The 24,824-nt window shown below is 42.4% G+C and overlaps 1 protein-coding gene across 12 annotated transcripts in view; it reads right to left on the bottom strand.

Moving 5' to 3' along the window:
- Positions 1-24,824, bottom strand: part of TCF4 (transcription factor 4) — a 901,809-nt gene that overhangs the window by 647,147 nt on the left and 229,838 nt on the right. Inside the window, exon 1 of one of the 12 annotated variants that reach the window (XM_033934066.1) lies at positions 19,067-19,127. The exons of the other annotated variants lie outside the window; for them this stretch is intronic. The gene's annotated coding sequence lies outside the window, so the exon portion shown is untranslated. Of the gene's footprint in view, positions 1-19,066; positions 19,128-24,824 lie in introns of those variants that run through there. 12 annotated transcript variants of the gene reach the window in all.

Genomic DNA, 24,824 nt, shown 5'->3' with positions numbered 1-24,824 from the left:
GTGCCAGACCAATTTGGGAGGGGGGAGAAAGGGAGAGGCACAGTAACAGAGCAAATGGAAGACACAGAGAGAAGAGAGGCAGTGGATGGAAGGAATTGAATGAGAACATGAAGAAAGCAGAAACCAGGCAATAAAGGTAGGAAAAAAATTCTTTTTTTTTTTTTTTTTTTGCTTAAGGATAAAGTAGTATATTAGTTGTGTTGATAAAAATGTATAAACATTAGAGGCTCTGGTAGAAACCCGTTTACAAAGTATTTATTCTTCCCAATTAATATTTCCAAATTAATAAAGTCTTTTTGCTTATTTTTAAATGGGTTTCTACCAGAGCCTTTAATTCAGTAGCATAATTAAATGAAATAACTATTTCTGTAGTTTATAGGGACAGGCGGGGACGTAGGGGATTCCTCGCGGGGACGGGCGGGGACGGAGGGGATTCCTCGCGGGGACGGGTGGGGACAGAGGGATTCCTCGCGGGGACAGGTGGGGACGGGTGGGAGTCCTCACGGGGACGGGTGGGGACGAGTGGGACTTTGGCGGGGACGGGTGGGGACGGGTGGGATTTCTGTCCCCGCGCAACTCTCTAGTTCAAACCCATGCTGCTCCTTGTGACACTGGGAAGTCACTTAATCCCCCCATTGCCCCAGGTACATTAGATAGATTGTGAGCCCGCTGGGACAGACAGAGAAAAATGCTTGAGTACCTGAATAAATTCATGTAAACTGTTCTGAGCTCCCCTGGGAGAACAGTATAGAAAACTGAATAAAAACACAAAACAAAAACAACAACCTAAAGGACTCAATAAGGAGTCAAATGCATCAAACAGATATAATGATGTAAACAAATATGAAAAAACAAAAGGAATTGACCCCAAAATATCCACAGAAGAAAATCCAGAGAAAACCAAAAAATTCTGGAGTGACGATGTTCCTAAATGGACTTTATTTAAAGTATCAAAGTTCTAAAGGTACACTGAAATCATCCACATAAAATAAATTCATCCACATAAAAATAGGTTATCCACATAAAAGCCTTAAAGGATCTAGTCCGCTAGGGATGGAGGGAGGGAGGGAGAGAGAGAGAGGAAGAGAGAGGAGGGAGAGAGAGAGGGGGAAGAGAGATGGAAAAAGAGAGAGGGAGGGAGGGAGAGAGAGAGGGAAGAGAGGGAGAGAAGGAGGGAGAAAGAGGGAGGGAGAGGGAGAGAGAGGGAAGAATTATGTGGATGAATTTATTTTTATGTGGATGAATTCAGTGTACCGTTTGAACTTTGATACTTTAAATAAAGTCCATTTAGGAACATCGTCACTCCAGAATTTTTTGGTTTTCTCTGGATTTTCTTCTCTGTGGATATTTTGGGGTCAATTCCTTTTGTTTTTTTCATATTTGTTTACATCATTATATCTGTTTGATGCATTTGACTCCTTATCGAGTCCTTTAGGTTGTTGTTTTTGTTTTGTGTATTTATTCAGTTTTCTATACTGTTTAGTCAGAACAGTTTACATGAATTTATTCAGGTACTCAAGCATTTTTCTCTGTTACTCCACAGAGTTTTTTTGGTTTTCTCGGTAAACAAATATGAAAACAGAACTTGAATTATCTCCAGTAGTTTGCTTCCTGTACATCACTTTAGGGTGCTTTTTTTTTGTAATGTTAGGAGGAAGGCCCAAAGGTAGGGTTACCAGATTTTACAATTGTAAAATCCGGACCCATGGCCACGCCCCGTCCCATTCCACTCAAGTCATGCCCCCTTCCTCCCCATCCTTGCAGCCCGACCCTGCCCCCCAACCTGTTCGCGTCGGGAGGGCATCTGCGCATGCGCAAGTTTGGCGCGATCACATCACGTGCATGTGCGTGATGTCACCGCGTTGCATCTGTGCACGTGCAGATGCCCTCCTGACATGGTCCCGAGCTGGAAGCTTTTCAAAACCCAGACAACGGGTCAGGTTTTGAAAAGCCGTTCAGACGCCCGGACATGTCCTCTAAAAAGAGGCCATGTCCGTGTAAATCCGGGCATCGGATATCCCTAACCAAAAGGGCCCTTTTACTACGCCGCTCTAAGAAATGGGCTCAGCACATCCTTACGCAAGTCTGCCTCACATGCTATGTCCATTTCTAGCACAGCTGTCAAAAAGGGCTTTTTCCTATTTGTTTTATTTCTGGCCATGCACTAATTTAGCAGTAGCATGTGGCCGTTTTTAAACATTTATCACAGGAGCACTTACCACCTCCTATTTAGGAGAGCTAAGGGCTCCTGCACCAATCAGTTAGCGTACTGGTGATGTCAGCAGTCCACATGTGCAGATCACAAAACTACCACAGAATGCTTTAGCGCAGGGGTAGGGAACTCCGGTCCTCGAGAGCCGTATTCCAGTCGGGTTTTCAGGATTTCCCCAATGAATATGCATTGAAAGCAGTGCATGCAAATAGATCTCATGCATATTCATTGGAGAAATCCTGAAAACCCGACTGGAATACGGCTCTCGAGGACCGGAGTTCCCTACCCCTGCTTTAGCGAGTCCTGCGTTAGGCTCTTTTACTGCATTTGGTACGTGTTGGCACCTAACGCAGCTTTTTAAAAGGGCTCCAAAGTCTTTACACAGGAATACAGTTCACAGATGCCTTCAGATCATTCAAAATACCGCAATTAAAATTATCACCAATAAGAGGAAATCCGATCATGTTATACCACTCTTAAAGACAGCACACTGGCTGCCCATAAACCGTAGAATAACATACAAAATTGCCCTACTAACCTTCAAAGTTGAAATGTCAAAAGCACCTTCATTTCTGGAAAGAATACTCACTCCTCATGCTCCATCTAGATCAATGGTCTCAAACTCGCGGCCTGGGGTCCACATGCAGCCCGCCAGGTACTATTTTAAGGCCCTCGGTGCATTACCATTGTTTTGGAACGTTGCCCGCCTCACTGCTGTAAGCTCACGCAAACGCTTTCCTGCATCTGTACGCGATTGTGAGGTGGAGTGGAGAGGACAATCGCGTACAGACACAGGAAAGCGCTTGCGTGAGGTTACAGCAGTGAGGCGGGCAACGTTCCAGAATGTAAGGTAACCACTAGAGGCAGTGCAGCTTGTGCGTGTATACGTAATCTTGTGAACTCTTGCGAAATTCGGCACCTCTTCTGGCAGTGACTGCTTGAAGTAAGATGGCGGTTGTGTCCGGTGCTGGAGGAGGTGAGAGCTGAAGACAGTTGCGGACGCGACCACCGGACACATAAGGCAAAAGTTTTCTAGGCACCAGTCGGATATTGATTCTCCCCTCTCCAAAAAACCCAGAGGACTACACCAAAATCTTGTCTCTCGCAGTTGATACTTTAGAATCTAAATCACAATTTTGCATGAGGTAAAACTCTTTATAGTTTATAAATCTTTCCTTAATTGCTTCTGATCATTTCAGTTATACACAGCTGAAAGCATTGCAACTTGCAGAAAGTGAAAAACAATCTAAACTTCACTTTCTGCATGTTGCACTGCTTTCAGCTGTGTATAACTGAAATGATCAGAAGCAATTAAGGAAAGATTTATACACTATAACGAGTTTTACCTCATGCAATATTGTCATCCTATATGATAAAACACTAGCCGTGCAAGCGCACTCCTATCGGCGTGCTTTCATGATCAGTAGGTCTGTGGCCGCAGGAGTGCGCATGCGCGAATCCCCAGCATCTACCTACACTCGCCGGAAGGACTGGACTCTAGCACTGGACATCCTGCTCTCCTGTTGGCTCCTCTCATGAGCCGCACCAGCGTCGGAGAAGGCTTCCGACGCTCGCGGGGATCGAAAGGAGCCGTGGCGACACCTCAAGGGGCGGGAAGGGAAGCGCCAAAAAAAGACTCCAGCCGCTACTTTCTTTGCGGTCCCGACTCCAAATGCCGATTCAAGCAGCTGCTGCTTCCAGGCCTTCTACTGCCCTGATTTGCTCTGCCGTGTCTCTGATGATGTCATCAGGGATGTGCCAGAGTAAATCAGGGCAGTAGAAGGTCCCGAAGCAGCGTGTGTAGAGTGCTGCACACGCTGCTGGAGTCGCAGGTTTGTTGGGAAAGGGGAGCAGGAGAGAAGACATGCACAGCCACTTGCAGCAGGGGCTTAGAGGGCAAGAGAGCTGCAATTGGACAGACTGAGGAAGGAAATGTTCAGATAAAGAAGGGCTGAGATTGAAGAAGGAAAGAAAATTGGAGAGACTGAGGTAGGAAATGTTCAGAGAAAGAAGGGCTGAGACTGAAGAAGGAAAGAAAATTGGAGAGACTGAGGTAGGAAATGTTCAGAGAAAGAAGGGCTGAGACTGAAGAAGGAAAGAAAATTGGAGAGACTGAGGTAGGAAATGTCCAGAGAAAGAAGAGCTGAGACTGACGACGGAAAAAAAATAGGAATAAATACCTACAGGGAAACACAAGATCAGGAGCATAGAGAGAAAAAAATACAGCATAGAGGTTTGCAGGAATAAGGAACACATAGAGAAAGTAGAGCAGAGACCCCTACAAGAAGAGAAAAAGAGCAAAGAGACTGGGGATGAGAAAGAGAGAAGACATGCTTGCAGGAGAAAAAGTGAGGCAGTAATGTTACAGCTGGAGAGTGCAAAGTGAGGAAGAAAGCAGAGACAGCGCTACACAGGGAAATGGAGAGGGAGAGAGACAGAAAGGAAAAAAAAAAAAAAAGACAGACATATATTCTCACACCCGTTAATGTAATGGGCTTAAAGACTAGTTTCTTTAATAAGACATTAACTTTTTTTTTTTCTGAGGTCCTCCAAGTACCTACAAATCCAAAATGTGGCCCTGCAAAGGGTTTGAGTTTGAGACCGCTGATCTAGATCATTAAGATCAGAGGATAAGCACTTACTCTCAGTTCCCACCTTAAGAACTATTAACACTCGACGGGATACGATCTTTTCTGTGACGGCTCCCCTCATATGGAACTCGCTGCCTGCACATTTGAGAGAGACAAAACTAATCTAGATGGATTTAAAGGAAATCTTAAATGCTTTCTTTTCAAAGACGCATTTGAATCTTAAAAACTACAAGGTGGCTAAATTAAGGGCTCCTTTTACAAAGGCACACTAGGGCCTTAACGCGCGCTAAATTGCCGCGTGCGCTAGCCGCTACCGCCTCCTTTTGAGCAGGTGGTAGATTTTCGGCTAGTGCATGCTAAAAACGCTAGCGCACCTTCGTAAAAGGAGCCCTGAGTGTGTTTTAACCTACTGTTAGTCCCTTTTATGTTCTCCTTTTCTTTATGCATTGTAATTCTTCCCACTTTCCTTTTGTTCCAGTCACCGTTTGTCTGTATTAAAGTCTTTTAATCCCAAAATATTCTGTCTGTCATTCCCTTTGTTTTTAAAAAATTTGTACACTTCCCCCTCCCTGTTCACGGTTTCGCTTATTTGCAATTTTTTTCCCCAGCCCCTCCCGAGAATTTTTTTAAAAAAACATCCCCGGGACTTGGATCGGGGCGAGGAGGGAGGCGGAGGAGGGCCTCATCACAATAACAGACCGGTTCATCTTCGCGGCGATGTGAGAGAAAGGAAGATCACCGAGGTGCTAGACCCTGGAGAGAGCGGTCAGGGCCTGCACAGACCTAAAAACACGCACGCAAGCAGGCTCCAGCTGCTCCCCGGCCTTTTCTAACACAGGCTGCCCGGCCCAAGTCCTATGCACTCGGAGAGGAATGTTCTCCACTCTCAGCGTTCTATTATCCCAGCTATCAAACCTCCCCCCCCACCCCAGCAAGCGCCTCTTACCTACATCTTCCCATCGCCGCCTCGCTTCTCCGGCCCAACACCAAAGCAGGGAAAGAGGAGACCGAAGCACCTGCACTGGCCCCCCTGCAAACACGCAACACGCATGGAGGGAAGCGATCGGAGGTGGAAACTAGGTAAGGTCCGGGCGTGGGTCAGAGCCGGCACCAAGTTATTTGCGTTTTTTCACACTTCACGGTCCGGCTCTGCCCCTAATCCCCGTGAATACTGAGGGAGAAGTGTACATCGCATTTAATTCATGATAAATCGTTTTAATCAAAATTTTATTAAACCTGAAACTTAAACTCTTACTCTGATTCAGCTTTTCTCAATTTATATTTCTTTTGCCTTCTCTCTCTCTCTCTCTTGGCCAAACCTTCTGTTTTTTAGTACTGTATTTCTAGTGTCATAACTCTGTTTTATTTTGGGCTTCACTTTTTTCTCCTTACCACATCCTCTGTCCTTCCACTGAGCAAGAAAAACGTCTATAAATACTCAGCCCCATTTTAGGAAGCTTGTAGAAATCAGAATTGAGATGGCAAAGTTAAGCTTGACAAACATCACTCGAGCATTTTCCATACAGTAGGCCGAGTTCTTTGGAATACCTTACCAGTAGAGTTGTTAAATATTAAGACAGTGATCTTTTGAAAACTTCTGAAGGTATGTTTTGTTTAAACAGGTTTCTCACAATTCACTGTTGGTATCCCTAAAGTTACTTGTTTATGTTTGTTAAAAATTATATCACTTTTCATAATTCAGAACAAAGCATCTCCATTAAAAACCTAAGAACTCCCCCTCTGGGACCTGACCCTCCTCCTCCTCCGAGTGGGGTAACGGATTTTGGCCTTCCTGTGGAGGGAGCTCGGCAATGGCTGAATCAGGAGGAAATGCCGTTGCAGGCTACCCCGGAGAGAAGAACAGAAGGAGGAGGAGCACTGCAGGCAAGCGGTGGTGAGTGTGGGGGAGGTGAAACCCGGGAAGGAGAACGGGAACCCGGGTTACCTCAACTCAAGCCGCTTGTGAAACCGGCAGTGGTTACACTGGATTCACTGTGGGGAGCAATTGAAAACCTTCAAACAGTATGTACTGGATTTATTTCTTTAATGGCTGATGTCTCTACTAAAGTTAACAAATTGGAAACTGTTTGGCATGACCAGATGAAACAAGTGGGAGATATTGAAAAAACTATAATTAAGCTTAAATCTTTAAATAACCAGCATGCAAAAGATAAAGTTTTCCTTCTTCGTAAAATTGAAAATTTGGAAAATCAAAATAGGAGTTTAAATTTGAGGATTTTAAATTTTCCTATGTCTAAATTTAAAACTCCTATGGAATTATTTAAGGATTTATTGGTTTCTATATTAAAAATTACGGAAATAAATATACCACCTTTGCAGAAGATTTATTATATAAAAAGGACAATAAAAGAGACAACTACTGAACAAGATTTAACAACTTTATTGGAATCGTCTAATCTTGAATTGTCTGGACGAGCTACCTTGATAGTATCCCTGGTATTTCATCAGGATAAAGAAATGATTTTGAAATTGTATTATGGTCTAAAACAGGTTTCTTTTTTGGGAGAAAGAATATATATATACCCGGATGTTTCAAAATGGACTCAGACCAGAAGGAAATAATTTCTTACATATAGGGAAAAAGTTGTATCATTGGAAGCCTCTTTTCAGTTAAGATTTCCTTGTAAATGTTTTGTTGTATTTCAAAACAATAGATATATTTTTTATGACTCACATCAATTACGTTTCTTCTTAGAAGGAAAAGGAGTTTCTTTTGCACCATAGTGATTTTCAGTATAACTCAAGTCTATTACTATAGCCATTGGTTTTCACTTAATTTCCTTTTAAATTTCTAATATGTGATCTTTCCTGGAAGAATTTCTTTCTCTGTCTCCTCCTATATTGAGGACTATGTTTAAAAAAAAGTATGGGTTTCTTCTTTTTTGTTATATTATTGATCCAATAGGAAAATGGACTTTCTCTGTATTACCTTTTTGATTTGTTAAGATTACTAATAGAATATATTGGATGTATTCATATCGTATGTTGCCTGTTAAGCACAATTGTTGTTTATTTTAAAAATCTAAATAAAGAATTAAAAAAAAGAAAAAAACTAAGAACTCAATTTATAGACAGAAAAGTCTAACCATCAAACATACTAAACTCTTCTTTTGATGTAGGGTCACTTTAAGACTCGACTATAGAGCAACAGCACTATTGGATAATTTGTTGTCTTTGAATAATGCTGATTGTATACGGTATACCCCCGAAGTTCACGGGGGGTTGCGTTCCAGGAGCCCCCGCGAACTTTCAAAAACCGCGATTATTGGATGTGGTTTAGGAGCAGGGATCAAAGGCGGGAGAGGGCTGCAGGGGCGACAGTGGCGGCTGCTGCGAGTGCCGATGCAGGCGGTGGCGCTTGCGGCTCAGACACGGGCCGGGACTGCTGGTCAGGCAGAGCGGATCGGGGGGAGGGGGCCAGAGGATGCACACGGCGGAGTCCCGGATCATGGGCAGGTCAGGCAGAGCAGATCGGGGGGGGGGGGGGGGGGGCCAGAGGAGGCGGACAGAAAAAAAACACGAATGACTGGGAGCGCGAACTGTGAACCGCGACTTCGCGGGGGTATACTGTGCACTTTATTGTTATCTGTCAAGAATTGTAGATTATGCAGACTATATATTTTCTAATAAAATATAAAATATCTGCCAACAGCTATAGTTTTTCCTTATTTAAAAAATATATATATATATATCTGCAGGAATGCACATGGATGTGCTGCTTATGTGTAATGGAAACATCCATTTTTGCATATAGACATCGAAAAAGCAGAAAAAACATGAAAACTTACACCGGCAAGTGCTGACACATACATGTCTAAATTGTGAATCTTATGCCAGCCATTTTTTTAAAATTTACACACGTGAATGCTTCTTATTAAACACAGTGTTGCACTTTTCATCTTTTTTAAGTTGAAGGGGAAAATAAATAATGGGGATTAAGAAGGATTTGTTCCGTAATCACCCCCCCTAAAGGACTATCCAAATTAAACATTTTTTTTAAAAAACCTAATTCACATTCTGGTGGGCAAATTTATGTTTAATTTATAAATATGAGAAAGTGAATACTGATTTGTCGGGGAAACATAAAAATTTTTAAATTAATATGGGGCCCATTGATGTCATTTGTAGATTTTATTATAATTTTGAATTTGTTGTTATATCAAGTTTCAAGTTTATTCATATTATTTGATTGAACGCTTTACCAAATTACAAAGCATTGTACTAAAGGTAAAAATATGATTTTAGAAAAATCACATATACATATTTAGTTACCAGACCTACTTGGGTATTTGCTTTTTAAAGCCATGGGAAACAGTAGAAAAGAGGGGAAGAAATACAATTTTAAAGAAAAAGTACATAAAAGGGAAGTACATAAGGAGGGTAGGAAGAAGAAGATTGCTGGCGGAGATGGGGGTCCAATAAGAGAACTCGTAAAATATTACATCTTGGTTGGACATTGTATTTTCAGTTAAAGGCTTCTTTAAAAAGAAGGCTCTTTAAACTACTCTTAAATTTCTGCAAATCTTGTTCGAGTCTTAGATATAAGGGAAGAGAGTTCCAAGTCATTGGAGCAGTTACAGAAAAAATAGAAGCACGGCGTGTTCCGATAATTTTCAAGGAAGGAACATTAAGGGTGAACTGTGAAGTAGATCTAAGAACTCTCGATGAGTTCTGTGGAATCAAAAGCCTATCTATAAATGCCGGGGCGTTGCACATCCAGAGGGGGGGGGGATTTTCTTTTAATTTCATTTTTTTTTATTGATTGGGTGATAGGGTGGGTGGGAGGGATTGGTTTGAGTCTTGAATAATTAAATATTTATATAGGTGCTTACTATTTCCTTATAGAGATGAAATTTGATATTTGCACTTTTGGAAATATATTTTGTCAATAACTATATCTATAATAATTTTTAATGGGGAAATATGTTGATCTTATTATATATTCTAAGGATTATAAGTGATGTATAAAGTGTAAAATGTGTCTTTTTTCTTGTATTCATTTAATGAATGTATTAAAAATGAATAAAGATTAAAAAAAAAAAAAAACCTACACATGAAAGAATAAGCTTATACCCTTACATGTGAATTTTCCCACTCACATGTGTATGCATTCAAGCCCTGCCCACGTCGCAGTAAAATCATACCCTTTTGAAGTGGCTATGGGCTCCTTTTACTAAGGTGCACTAGTGTTTTTAGCGCATGCAGATTAGCGAGCGCTAATCCCGCGCTACGCGACTAGAACACCAGCTCAAAGTTGGTGTTAGCATATAGCACGCGTAGCATTATAGCGTGCGCTATTCCGCATGTTAAAGCCCTAATGCAGCTTAGTAAAAGGAGCCCTATGTATTGCAAATTTTCTGGTGTAAACATCAGCTTTCTAAAATTAGGTTTTGCACATGTATGCGATATACATGTATAAGTGTAAATCCTGAATTAGCTTCTAGAATAGTCCTTGCAATAATTCAGAAAATAACATATGAATGTGAAAAGGGTACAATCTGCAATTTCATGACATCGCCATTTTTCTGTGACACATGACTTAGAAGAAGTACCGTATTTTTCGCTCCATAAGACGCACTTTTTTTCCACCCCAAAGTGGGTGGAAAACTCGGTACGTCTTATGAAGCAAAGGTGCAATATTTTAATCCCCCGCGCACCAGCTTTTTAAACATTGCCTGCCACTCTCCCCGCCCACACCCGTACAAATGCAAAACACCCCCCCTCCCCGTGGCTGCACTACCTTTCAGCCGCATCACCTTTAAACACCGCCTCGACGCCCCCCCTGTACAATTGCAAACCACCCCATGCCACAGCCGCAGCACCTTTTTAAAACAAATCCCCCGCCGCCACCACTGTCGTTCCCCAACGTACCTTTTTCTAGCCTGGTGGTCCAGCGTATGTCCCTCCCTCAACGGCTCTGTATTACTTCCCAGCAACGGGCACACAAGTCAGGAGCGCAGCAGTCAAGCCCAAGCATTACACGCTCCCGCTTGAGCCCACGCCACTTTCTGAATGGCTGGCGGCAGTTCTCGCAGGACTTGCGAAAACTGCCAGCAGCCATTCATAAAGCAGCGCGGGCCCAAGCGTAAGCATGTAAAGCTTGAGCCTAACCCCTGCGCTCCTGACTCGTATGCCCGCTGCTGGGAAATGATACAGAGCCGTCGAGGGAGGGAGGGAAGAATTTTAAAAAGGTACTTTTTTATTTTTTTTTTAAAGGTACAAAGGGGGGGGGTATGATTTAAAAAGGTACAAGGGAGGTATGATTTTTTTAAAAAAGGTACAAGGGGGGCTATAATTAAAGGTACAAAGGGGGGATATGATTAAAAAGGTACAAGGGGGTATGATTAAAGGTATGGGGATGATTAAAAAAGGTACGTGGGGGGGATGATTTAAGGTGCTGGGGGCATGTGGGGGTTATGGGGCCTGCCTGCCTGTCTGTCACTAGGACAATAGGCCTTTCTGCCAGCCACTAGGCCTGTCTGCTCTGTGCCCTATCCCAGTCCGCCCGCTCTGTGCCCTGTCCCAGTCCGCCCTGTGCCCTGTCGTAGCCTATCACTAGACCACTAGGGGGGGGGGGGACAGGGTACAGAGCATGGCAGGGAGAATTTTGTTCAGAATGGTTTTTTTTCTTGTTTTCCTCCTCTAAATCTAGGGCAGGGGTCTCCAAAGTCCCTCCTCGAGGGCCGAATCCAGTCAGGTTTTCAGGATTTCCCCAATGAATATGCCTTGAAAGCAGTACATGCACATAGATCTCATGCATATTAAGAACATAAGAACATAAGCAGTGCCTCCGCCGGGTCAGACCATAGGTCCATCACGCCCAGCAGTCCGCTCCCGCGGCGGCCCAAACAGGTCCTGACCTGTCTAAATCACCAGAAGGGGCCCCCATGCCATCCTGGTTTCCTGATGAGTCCTATCTTCCCATCGAAGTCCTATTCATTGGGGAAATCCCGAAAACCTGACTGAATTCAGTCCTCGAAGAGGGACTTTGGAGACCCCTGATCTAGGGTGTGTCTTATGGTCAGGTGCAAAATACATTTCTAGACCGAATACCTTCCAGATCGATGGGGTTTACATCATCAAGAGACTGCACATCACAGTGAAATACAAGAGAAATATCATCTTTCTTACTTTTCCTAAGAATTTTACAAAAAGAGATGCCTTTAATAGTTTTCGGAAATGCATATATGAAATCGAAGAAGCAAGCAAAACACACAGTTCCGAATCCCAACTAGCAGCCTGATATGCAATAGTTCATTTAAAAAGAAACTACAATTGGAACTGTGATATATCCTTGGCAGTGTGGGTAGGCATCACTGGGTATACTAGATAATGCCTATTAGTCTTTCTCTTTGTCATCTAATATAATAAAACGCTAGGCCGCACATGCGCACTCCCATCTGCGTGCGCCGGTTTTCTGTGAGCTGTAGGGCACCGCAGATAGGAGTGCGCATGCGTGCGAAGCTCTCTCTCTCCCTCCCCCCGAGGTGGATGTCGGCCGCGGCGGCTGTCTGCGGCCCGAGGCGGATGTTGGCTGCAGCGGCTGCTGGCCGCCCAAAGCTCTCTCTCTCTCTTCCTCCCCCCCCCCCCGAGGCGGATGTCGACCGCGGCGGCCTGAGTCGGATGTTGGCTGCGGCGGCTGCAGGCCGCGGCAACCAAACCCGGAAAGCATTTTAACATAAGTAGGGCATGGAGTTCAGGAGGAAAGTATGGGGGGGGAGGAAAATACTGCACAGGGAAGTGGGGTGGGAGGGAAATGCTGCAACACACGGAAATGGAGGGGCAGAAAAGGGGTTGATGGACAGGGGAAGAGGTGCTGATGAACAGGGAGGGGGCAGAAAAATGAAGACAGGCCTACTGCTGGACAGGGGGAGCAGGAAGGAGGTGATGATGGACAGGGGGAGGTAAAACAAAGGGAGAAGGGCTTCTGCTCTATAAGGTGAGCAGTGATGGGGAGGTGGAGGACACAGGGGAGGTAAAAGGAAGGGAGAATGGACAGGCGGAGCAGGCAAGGGGTGGTAGTGGACAGCCAAGGGGAAAAAAAAATAAGACAAACAGAAATACAGAAAGCGGCTAAGGAGAGAGAGAAAAAAAAAGACAGACACACACACACATATATTCTAGCACCCGTTAATGTAACGGGCTATAAGACTAGTTTACTATATTCATTCTTGTCTCTCCTGCCCACCAACAGTGAACTGTGAATTGCTCAGGGTTCTGCCACAAATGTGAGGGTTTCAACTTCTTCTTGGGTGCCATCGACCTGTGCTTGAGTCCTAATGACTTGACCAATTACAGATCTAAAAAGAAACTGTTTTTGTGCTAGTCTGGTAAAGTCCTCCAGCGTCATCCGCATGGTTATTTTCAACGTGTCCAGCCATCTGATCGCAGGTCGCCCTCTTCACCTGGTTCCTTTGATCTTTCCAAACATGAGGGTTTTAACAGCAGTATAACAAAAGTAGAAAAAAACTTGAAGGTTACCTATCAATTAAATACAATATATAGAACCACCAAAGTAAACTCAAAATGGCACTGGTCGCTCTGAACTGGTAAGAGTTTGTTTGAAGCCCAGATAAGCATTGCAAAAAGACTCTTCCCTGACGATATAATTTGATCCCGCAAAAGATAGGCCACGTTGGACTGAGTGTAGCAAGCAATGGTCCTGGTTCTTAAAGAGCATAAGAAAAGAACAAAGCTAAGTATTTTAAGCTCTATGAGGTTTAAAAGTTTATAGCACATATGCACTTTTTGAAATGGCACCTTTAAGCACTAGTACACTTTTACACTAGTGCACTTTGTCGGTCCAGAGTCTCTGAAATGAACTGTGAGGTTTAAATAGTCTGTATTATGAATGAATTACATAGTCCCTTTAGTATCAAACAGTATTAAATAGTAGTTTTAATGAAAATTATTGAAGACATAAAATTTATACTTTAATGTTAGGAAAAAAAGGTAGGGAGGATGGGTTCAAGCCAGTGATGTGAATGTGAGTAAGAGAAAAGAAATGTCTTTCTCTTTGAAAGAACCCTGAATGGGTGAAAATCTAATAGTCAATATTCTGCGATCAGATGACTTTGCCCCCGTCTATAAATAGAGAAAAGAAATTATATCCACTGTCATTTTGGTTTACTTTGGTGGTTCTATATATTGGTTTCAACAGCAGCCCCTAAATGAGTTGAGTTTGCCAGCCCCACTCCTGGCCATCCCAAGGCAATGGAGGGTCATGTGGCTTGCCCAAGACCAGGTGTAGGCAATTCCGGTCCTCGAGAGCCGGAGCCAGGTCAGGTTTTCAGGATCTCCACAATGAATATGTATGAGATGGATTTGCAAGCACTGCCTCCTTGAGATGTAAATCTATCTAATGCATATTTATTGTGGATATCCTGAATACCTGACCTGGCTCCAGCTCTCGAGGACAGGAATTGCCTACCCCTGCCCAAGACCATACGGATATGCCATGTGATTTGAATCTGGGCTCTCTCATTTCTAGAATGCTGCTCTATTAGGTTTCTCTTTCACCCATTTACTATACCAATATGGTATCAATTTTTATAACATTTGCATGCCCCCTTTAAAAATTGTCTATAGCAACTGATAACCAGAAATAAGAGAATAATGCACATCCAGAGAGGGTGGGGTTGTATATTGGGATTAGTTTTTTTCGAATTATGTATATGGACATAATACTGTATGGTTTGCTTATTACACTGAGATTGGGGGGAGGGGGTGAAAATGTTTTTCATTAATATTTTTGATTTTTGGTTTTAAAATTCTTTATTGAGTTTCCAAACTGCAATAGTGAAATATACAGATAAATAACATGCAATTTAGTCAACAAAAGCACATTCAACTTACAAATATACATAACCAAACCATTTTCCCCCACCCACCCAATGATTATTCAATACAACATGAATATTATTGAAAGATGATAGTGTTGTTTTTCATGTAAATTGTATGAATATTTGTATGCACTGATTTTAATTTGAAAATGAATAAAGATATATATATATATATATATATAAAATTGTCTATAGGTAAGAAACCAAACTTAGGTGACTAAAAAGTCAGCAGCAATGAAGTAAAGATAGGGTAGAGTGACAAATTTAGGGACTCGGCATTGATTTTCCAGTATTAGGCTCCTATCATACAATGCAATGTATTAAAGGCAAGGTTTATTAAATGGAACAACTGTGTTAGTATATGATAGCATGCCTTAGTAAAAGAGGGGAACTGTTAATAGATATTATTAGTAAATAGGTCCCATTACATATACAGTGGTACTTTGGAATCTGAACGCCCCAGAACTCGAACGTTTTGGAATCCAAACTTTTTTTATAGTAAATTTTGCCCCAGAATCCGAACTCTGCTTTGTATGTGTGTGTTTCTGCCCCAGAATCTGAATGCTGCTTTGGAATATCTAATATAATAAAGAGCTAGCCGCGCATGCGCACTCCTATTTGCGTGTTCCGTGCGTGTAGGTCTGTGGCCGAAGGAGTGCGCATGCACGCTAATACGTCACCAGCCTATTGCCTCCACAAGCCGGACCGCAGCCAGACGACGATCTCCGTTCCTCCTGCCGCCGCCAATCTCCGTTCCTCCTTTGCCACCCACCCCCTTCTCTTCCCGCGGGCCCGAATAGCGATTCCAGCAGCGTGTGCATCTGTCTTCACACGCTGCTTCGGGCCCTTCTACTGCCCTGATTTGCTCTGCCGTGTCTCGGATGATATCATCAGGGACGTGCCAGAGTAAATCTGGGCAGTAGAAGGGCCCGAAGCAGCGTGTGGAGATTGATGCAAGCGCTGCTGGAATCACCACCTTTGTAGTCCGGACCGCGGGAAGGGAAAGGGGGGGGGGTAGAGGAAATGCTAATGCTGCTGCACAGGGAACTGGTGGGGGGGGAGGGAAATGGAGGGGGAGGGAATGCTGCTTTGGACAGACAGACAGAGAGAGGAAGGGAAACACAAAGAAAATAAGAAAGACACAGGGGCAGGTGCACAGGGAATTGGTGTGGGGGGAGGGAAATGGAGGGGGATGGAATGCTGCTTTAGACAGACAGAGGGAGGAAGGGAGACAGAAAGAAAAGAAGAAAGACACAGGGGCAGGGAGATACACAGAAAGACAGACAGGCAAAGGGGGCCAGGGACAGAGACAGACAGAAAGGACAGAAAAAGGAAAGAAAAAGGAACGGAGGACTAATGTTGGACAGGGGGAGAAGGAAAGAGGTGCTGCTGGACAGGGGGGAGGTAAAACAAAGGGAGAAGGGCTGCTGCTGCATAAGGAGTGAAGGGGTGGTGGTGGACACAGTGGAGGTAAAAGGAAGGGAAAATGGACAGGGGGAGCAGGCAAGGGGTGGTGATGGACAGCCAAGGAAAAAGAAAGGCAGAAAGAAAGAAAGCGGCTAAGGAGAGAGAGAGAAAGAAAGAAAGACAGACACACACACATATGTTCTAGCACCCATTAATGTAACGGGCTTAAAGACTAGTTTGTTAATATTTTACCTTAAAATCCAGTGTATTTACTGTTAAAATTTGAGTTTGTGGGACCCAGGAACAGATTAATCCAGTTTCTATTATTTTCAATGGAAAAACTGTCTTGGAACTCGAACGCTTTGGAACTCGAACGGGGTTCTGGAACGGATTAAGTTCAGATTCCAAGGCATCACTGTATATGGAATAGGCTAGGAGTAAGATATTGACAGATATGCAACCAAAGGTTTTTGTGTCCTTCTGAGAGAAATTGACCCTGAATCAGTCATTGACCGATGAAACTCAAGAAGGAATTGTTTTTCACTTTCAGTTTTAATTTGTACAAATTTGATTTTTAATAGTATTATGAAATTGAAATAATATTTTTTTTAAGATTTGCAAAACAATAAAGCCCTTTTATTGAGCTGTGTCAAGGATCTAATTTATTATTTATTTAAAAATTTATATACCGTATAAATCCTATATGGTTTACATAACAATAGTCATAAATATTAGACAGTATAAACATGGTCAATACGTTAAATCTTTGCTATAAGATCCAGAATATCTATCTACTAAACCATTTGCAGGTAATTATATCACACAATATTTCATCATAAGAAAGCATTTACAAACAATTGTATTTTCAACATTTTCTTGAAACTCAACCTGACTGTGCATAAGCGCAGAACTCCTGGCAAGGCATTCCAAAGCTTTGCACACACCCCTCCCCCCCCCCACTGACAACATAGCACCGCCAATCCTGGAGTGAGAAATTGTTATCCTGCCGCCCAAACATAGTTTCATACTATTTTCCGATCTCAAACTCCTTTTGGGTTGATAAATCTCAAAAAATACTTGCAAAATAGTACGAGATGCATGGTACAATATCTGATGTACTATCGACAAAATTTTAAAATGCACTCTTTGTTGGATTGGCAACCAGTGCAACGGTGTTGTGTGTCATCCTGAAGGCATCTGTAATCAACCTTGCTGCAGAGTTAATCAACACCTGCAGAGCCTTCATCGTCACTTTCACAACTCCCAAATACAATGCATTGCAATAGTCTACCTTGCTCAAAATCAGGGTCTGTACCACAGTTCGAAAATCATAAATTGATAACATTGGTTTTAATCTATGTAACATTTGCAATTGTCTACTGTGCAGAAGACATTAGTGCAGACCTGTGTTAATGTCTCCTGTGTTAAGCTGTCACAATGGTAAAAATCCCTTATTAGCTGCTTAACCCTTGATGGATGGGAGTTGGGCATTGCACAGGCATGAGTTAGCTCTTATGTCTGTCAATAGCACAGCTGAATTTACTATCACCTCAAGAGGAAGTGGTTAAGTGCTTTGGTAGAATTTATTTATTTACCACTTATATCCTAAGTCAGGGGTATCCAACCTTTTGGCTTCCCTGGGCCGCATTGGCCAATAAAAATGTTTCTGGGGCCGCACAAATGCGCAAACGCTGCAGCAAGACAGAGGAGGGAGCCGGCAAGACAGTAAACACCCGGGGACAGCAGAGGAAAATACTGCATCACCCTCAACCGGGGCCACACAAAATACTTCACGGGGCCGCAGGTTGGACACACCTGTCCTAAGTGGTTTTACATTCAAGTACTTTATCATATTCCCCTATCTGTCCCAGTGGGCTCAAACTCTGGCAATGAGGAGATTAAGTGATTTGCCCAGTGTCACAAGGAGCAGTGAGGGATTTGAACCCACAACCTCAGGGTGCTGAGGCTATAGCTGTAACTACTACACCACAAACTTTCCGCAGCTGCTGACAGGTGAACTGCCATGGCAGCTCAGTCCATCATCTCCCCCCCCCCCCAGTAATTTCAATTGTATCTCTGAGCTTCTGATCCCCCGACAGTCAACAATGCTTCTGATCCCCTCCCCTGACACCCCTCATAAACAACAATACCTCCGATATCTACCTCTGACAACTCCCTCCCATGACACCATGACAATCACCAGTACATACGAACCCCTATGAGACACACACTATTAAAGCTTCCTCTAGATTAAATTCTGTCCTGTCCATAATGCTACCCCCACCACAAGCCCCCTGCCTCCCACAAAGACTGACACCCTCCCTCCTAAAATGTACCTCAGGTCAGCATTGGTGGCTGAGTTTTCCCATGTAGCAGTGATCCCCCTCTGCAGCCACATGTGTTGGTACCATCATCTAAAATTACACTGATGCTTCCTAGCAGTAGTACCACTAGACTACTGCTAGGGGTCATCAACATCAGTGGTGTCATGGTCCTGCAATATTTTACTTGCAGTGGCAGCATAGCCAGCCATGCTATATGGCACTGCAGATAACATCGTACCTGTATGCTGTCAGCCCTGTATATTAAATGCAGGGCCCTAGTTGAGACATGACATGGAAAGAAGCTAACAGGAGCAGAACACATCTGGAGAGAGATGATCTAGTGAAACCACTTCACACTGTTTTTTGTTGATTTCTGAGAGGCAGATATTCTCCCATTCCCAGTGCCTATGGGAACCAACATCTTAAATCTAGCCTTGTAAATTGTATATTATTGCACGTCAAATTTATGATGCTGTTACAAATATAGGTGACCCTGGGGATTCAATTACTAATCTGAGTAAGAATTTACAAATATATTATTTTACAATTTTCACTAACCATTTGTAGTTTTGAAACTGTACATAAACATGCTCTAAGCAATAATTTTTTTTAAGATTTCCCACCTAGGATACTCAGATTGTTGCCTAAGAAACCTTAGAAATGACTTACTATTATTTCTGTATGCTTATCTTCAAGGGTCGTATCTGAACTTGCAACCAATTTTCTTTGTCTAGTTAGACATAAATGTGAAAACCACACTATATTACTCTGTATAACATCAATGAGGAGACTTAATTAAGTAACACTGACAGATAAATCCATTTCTTTCACAGTAATCAAATTAAGGTAGGTTGACATAACACAGAAACCTAATACATTTATTCCTCGTAATTGGAAAATAGCCCTTTACTTCTCATTAAAGCAATCTTCTGGGCTTAGACAAAGTGCCCCATGTACTTCAGCACTGCCCTATAGAAACCTCAGGATACAGAACATTATCTAGTGCCTTGATCACTGTTTAGTATAGTTTTAACTATACTAAAATTCAAATTCCATAATTAGCTTTGTATAATAGGTAAAAAGGAAAAAAAAAACCCAAAAAACAGCACACTACAAATACAGCTTAGGTTGGTATGTGCATAAACTTAGAACATGGCACATTACAGTACCAGTAAAATGCCCGTTATGTTGCAATGGATACGACATGTATTCTAGAAAAGCATTAACGTCATAGCTATATTATTTGAATTATTTTGCTCGCTCAAATGAGTAGCGAGCAAAATGAGTAGTGAATATCATTGAAGAGTGAACAAAATGTGTAGTGAACTTTTTACTGTATGGGACTGAGTGATTTAAGTATAACGGTGAATGGACTAACAGTTATGACTCTTCATTGAGTGAACTTATATGAGCGGGACTGATTAACGAGCGGAATTGAACAGCGATGATTGGTGAACTTTGAACTTTGTCCCGCTTTGGATTTATTGAGCTAAGTACTTCTCACTGTTTTTCACTATTTTTTATCACTTTTATGAACTATTTGTGACAGGTGCACAGGGCTCACTGCGCTGTGGTTTGATGGATGAGACTGAGGACATTATATTGATATTTATATTTGTTTTTTGACGATTTTGGTCACTTTTTGTATTTTTGATTTTTTCATTCTCACATTTTGTGTTTTTTTATATTAGGTTTCAGGGAGATTTTCTTTGGGGTGATTTTCTCTCCTTTTGCTTTAATCTGGGGATGACTGTGCTCCCGATTATCTTGTAACGTATATTTATATTTTTGTACACAAATTATATATAATATAAGGATAATATGATGTACGGGGCAGGGTTTATTTAGATTTATTTCTAAGTGCTTGTCACTTCATAAACACCTGCCCGGGGCCAACGGTTGTAACGAGGGCACTGAGCCCGTACTGACTGATCCTTTTATTTATCTTGTTTTCTTTAATTCTTTTTATTTCGGGAAGCACATTTTTCTTTTTCACCTCCAGGGTTATTTAAGGACAGATTATCACCATTAATACCAATTCTTTATAGTTTGGATTTGATTTAAATCATGCCTGTGACATTATAAAAAGATTAATGGAATTCATTTACCTCTCCGAAATGTAAACATTGCATGAATATACAGCCTCATGCTACATTAGTTAAAAAAACAATCCTTATTTCATGATGAATAACTTTTGGACTATATAATGGGGTGCTGAAAAGTTCTCAACCCAACAAAGACGAGAATGATGTGGATATAGTTCAATTGATGATCTGAAACAGTCAAAACATAGAATTTCGATTCTGCAAATTAGCACTTAAAGAAATAAGATAACACTCTTTTCAGCGACAAAACAAAGCTCAGAATTTAGGCAGTTCATTGATTGGGCAGAGAACTTTTCAGTGCCCCCCTCGTAATCCCCCCTTTTATAAAACCATAGTGTGGTTTATAGTGCAGTAACAGGCTTAGGGCTCCTTGTACGAAGGTGCGCTATAGCTGAAAATCTACCACCTCCTAAAAAGAAGGCAGTAGTGGCTAGCGCACTGGGGAATTTAACGTGCGCTATTGCGCGCGTTAAGGCCCTAGCGCACCTTTGTAAAAGGAGCCCTTAGGTTTTTAGGTTTAGGTTTTTAGTGCAGTAATAGCTCCGACGCTCATAGGAATTCTATGAGTGTCAGAGCTCTTACCACCACGGCCAGCACTAAAAAAATGGGCTACAGTTTTGAAAAAGGACCTAATTGTATCTTAAATAGAAATCTACTGTATCTTTAGATAGATTTTTTCCTCAAAAAAAAAATTTTATTTAAAAACAATTAAACCCCAAAAATCTGATTTTTATTTTTTGTTTTTTTCAATCATTGATTGTCATCCACCCTAGTATTCTATAATGAAATCTGAGTGCCTTGATGTCATTATAGAATGTATGCTTTGTGCACTCCATTTTGGCACACTTTATGGAACTGATCCCACAGTGCGTACCCGTATAGTGCATACTGGGGAGGGATTTTCAAAGGGAAACTCTGCAATGAAGTTCCCTCTGAGAATAATCTTGCAGGTCTCCGATTCTATGTGGGGATTATCGTTATTATCCTCTCCGTGTATACTGAATGCACTACTTAGAATTGTGCTCAGCCTAAATTTTTGTCATTTGAATGCTAAAGTCATTACTTTGCAAAAATAGGTGAAGGCATCTCATGTTCATCTAATCGTATTGTGCCTTCCTCTGCCGCCTAAGAGTTTTGCTATTCAGCATGCTCCTCCGGAGAATATGTCAGCTGCTTCTAAACAACGTGTGTGTGAGTGAAAATCTTTAACCTATTTTCAATCAGCTCAAGAAGGAAAACAAATACTGCAGGTGGCATTCAAGAAAGTCAATATGCCCATGTAAAAGGTCAACGTAAGGCTTTAAAAAAACACAAACAACAACAAAAAAAAACACTAGACTGCTAATTTAGCTGCCCATACTGTATAAAATTTTGCAAAGTTAAAATACTATTTGAATATGATTTAAAAAAAATGTTCTATTTATTGCTAATCTAGATATAAAGATCAATAAAAGAGTTGTAAGTTGTATCCTTTTATTGACTAAGGGCTCCTTTTATCAAGCCGCGCTAGCGGGGTTAACGCACGTGACTTTTCATCACGCGTTAACCCCCGCGCTGGCCTAAAAACTACCGCCTGCTCAAGAGGAGGCGGTAGCGGCTAGCGCTGCCGGCGGTTTAGCGCACGGTATTACGTGCATTAAACCGCCTTTGTAAAAGGAGCCCTAAATACATTTCTGACTAGCTTTTCAGAGCTCTACTCCCTTCATTAGGTCAAAACCAAATGAGCAATGACTTGACACAGCAACTACACAATTTTCTTTTATCAAAGAGTGATTCAATTTGTACATAAAAGATAATACATTGCTGAGCTTTTCTACAAAGCCAAATACAGGAGGAAATTCTTAAAAAACATTGTGCTTTGGGAGCCAGCTCTGTGGCTCTGCAGTGGTCCCCCATCTAATGTGCTATAGTGCCATGTCCCTAAGGATCTGATTTGCTACATATGTCAAGTTTTTGAAGGCAGCTCTGGCTTCCAGCCTTCAGTCTTCTCACTCCAGCTGCAGTCCTGTCTCCCTCTAAATCCCACCCTTCTCTCACTTGCACCCTAAATCCCCTCCTTGGCATCTCTCTCCTTTTCTTCACTGGCTAAGAATCTCCTCCTCCCTTCCCATCCCCTTTCTGGTTTCAGTCACTCTCTCTACCATCTCCCCACCCCCCACTTACGGGTCCAGGATCCATGTCTCCTCATCCCACTAAACACCTTTCTCACTTGCACCCTGAATCCCTTCCCTATTCCCCATGCACTGGCATCTCTCTCTACAGTCAAGCATCTCTTCCTTCTCACCCCCTTTCCTCTTTATGGGTCTAGCATCCATGTCCCCTCTTCTTCCCCCCTACTTATCACTTATATAACGATGAAAGGCATAAGGAGCGCTGCACATTTTGACATTTATAAACGGTCCCTGCTAGGAAGAGCTTACAATCTAACTTGGACAGATGGACATGACATATATCCTCTATCTATTTCTTATGTAACCCTCACTTCTTGCCTCCTGTAATTCACCGATTATCCAACCTTCTTCAAATGTGAACCGCCTAGAAGTCTCTCGACTATGGCGGTATAGAAGAATAAAGTTATTATTATTATTATATAAGGACTTGGACAGAAACTGGATCAAGCAGGATATATCATGTAATGGGGAAAATGAACAGGCAGCAGAAGGGCAGAAAGAAGAAGATATAAAACATATCATTGCCCACACCAACCCTACCATTAAGTTGGCAAAAGGCAGACTAGGATTCGTACCACTTGGTACAAAACGTTGTTGCTCACCTGTAACAAGTGTTTCTAATAGAAACCAGGCCTGATCGGATGCACAAATGAGTAGTAACACTGCACATCGCTGGAACAGAGCAATTTTCTCAGAACAACAGAACTTTAAAATGTAGTCTGGGCAGCCTTTCCCCATCCAGAAACTTTCTGAGCAACACGGGTTAGTTTTGTGGTTCAGGGATCAATGCAACTTTTGGAGAGGTGGGAAGAACGGTGTGCTTGATCAATCCTGCTGTCCATGGAAAACGCCTGCTTCAGACGGGCAAGAATGGGGAAGAGAAGGATGCCTTTCATCAAGCAGAACTGAGTCAGGCACACAAGTGGGTGACTGCCAAGCTCAGGTTTGCTCATCTCTTTACACATTGATCATTATGCATATCAAAAACAGAACCATCTCTGGGAAAACATAACTGAAGTCATCAAAAGCATTAAAAAAAGAGGTTTTAATGAATTCTATTGAAGCAAACAATTGCAATAGCAGTCCAAATCCCATTCTTTTATATGAAAAAATAAAAATGTTTCAGAATTTCAAACATGTTTATCGTTTATTGAAACCTATATCGCTATGAATGGCCGTGGAATCAATTCAGAGTGGTTTATATGAGCTTCTATAATAGTGTTACAATACATGAACTATGATGTATGAGCTTCAGTAATGGTGTTACTATACAGAGTTAGAGTGTTTCTGTTATGGTTAGCTATAACTGCATTTGGTGCTTTTGGGCATCTTATATATTTTTATTTATTTAATTATTTAATTCATTTTCTATCCCATTGTCCCCAAAGAGCTCAAAACGTGTTACAGGTTAAACATATATATACTGTGTTTTCCTGAAAATAAGACAGTGTCTTATTTTAATTTGGGGCCCAAAAAAAACGCATTAGGTCTTATTTTTGGGGTAGGTCTTATTTTTTTCATGTACAATGATCATTTCTCCCTTCCTCTCCTCCACCCCAATTCTTCCTCTTTCCTTTCTCTCCCCCACATGTGCCTCTTTCCTTCCCTCTGCAGCATCTTTCTATGCCTCCTTCCCTCGTGCAGCAGAACCCTTGCCCAGATTCTATCTCTCCCTTCCGTGCAGCTGCAGCAGAAGTCTTGAGCAGCCCCCCGCAATGCAGCCGAACCCCCGCTGACCCTCCCATCCTTCCATCTCTCCCTCCCATCCGAACCACGCCGACCGCGAGACCTACATACCTCTCTCCACAGAGCAGTGTCGGCAGCACTCTAAACAGGCTGCTTTGCGGCCTTCTCCCGCCAGGGCCTTCCGTGCACCACGTTGCTGATGACATCATCAGTAATGTGGCAGAGGGAATGCCCCGGCGGGAGAAGGCCACGAAGCAGCCTGTTTAGAGTGCTGTCGATGCTGCTCTGTGGAGAGAGGTAGTAGGTTTTGCGGTCGGAGGGTCAATGAGGTTCGGACGGAAAAGATGGGAGAGTCAGAGGGGGTTTGGCTGTGCAGCGGGTGTGGGCGGGGGAAGCACTGCTGCCGGCGAATCAGGGACTAGGGCTTATTTTTGGGGTAGGTCTTATTTTCGGGGAAACACAGTA

This window comes from Geotrypetes seraphini, chromosome 1 (genome assembly GCF_902459505.1).
Source record: "Geotrypetes seraphini chromosome 1, aGeoSer1.1, whole genome shotgun sequence".
NCBI classification, from domain to species: Eukaryota; Metazoa; Chordata; class Amphibia; order Gymnophiona; family Dermophiidae; genus Geotrypetes; species Geotrypetes seraphini.
This window is presented reverse-complemented; position numbering and strand designations above follow the sequence as displayed.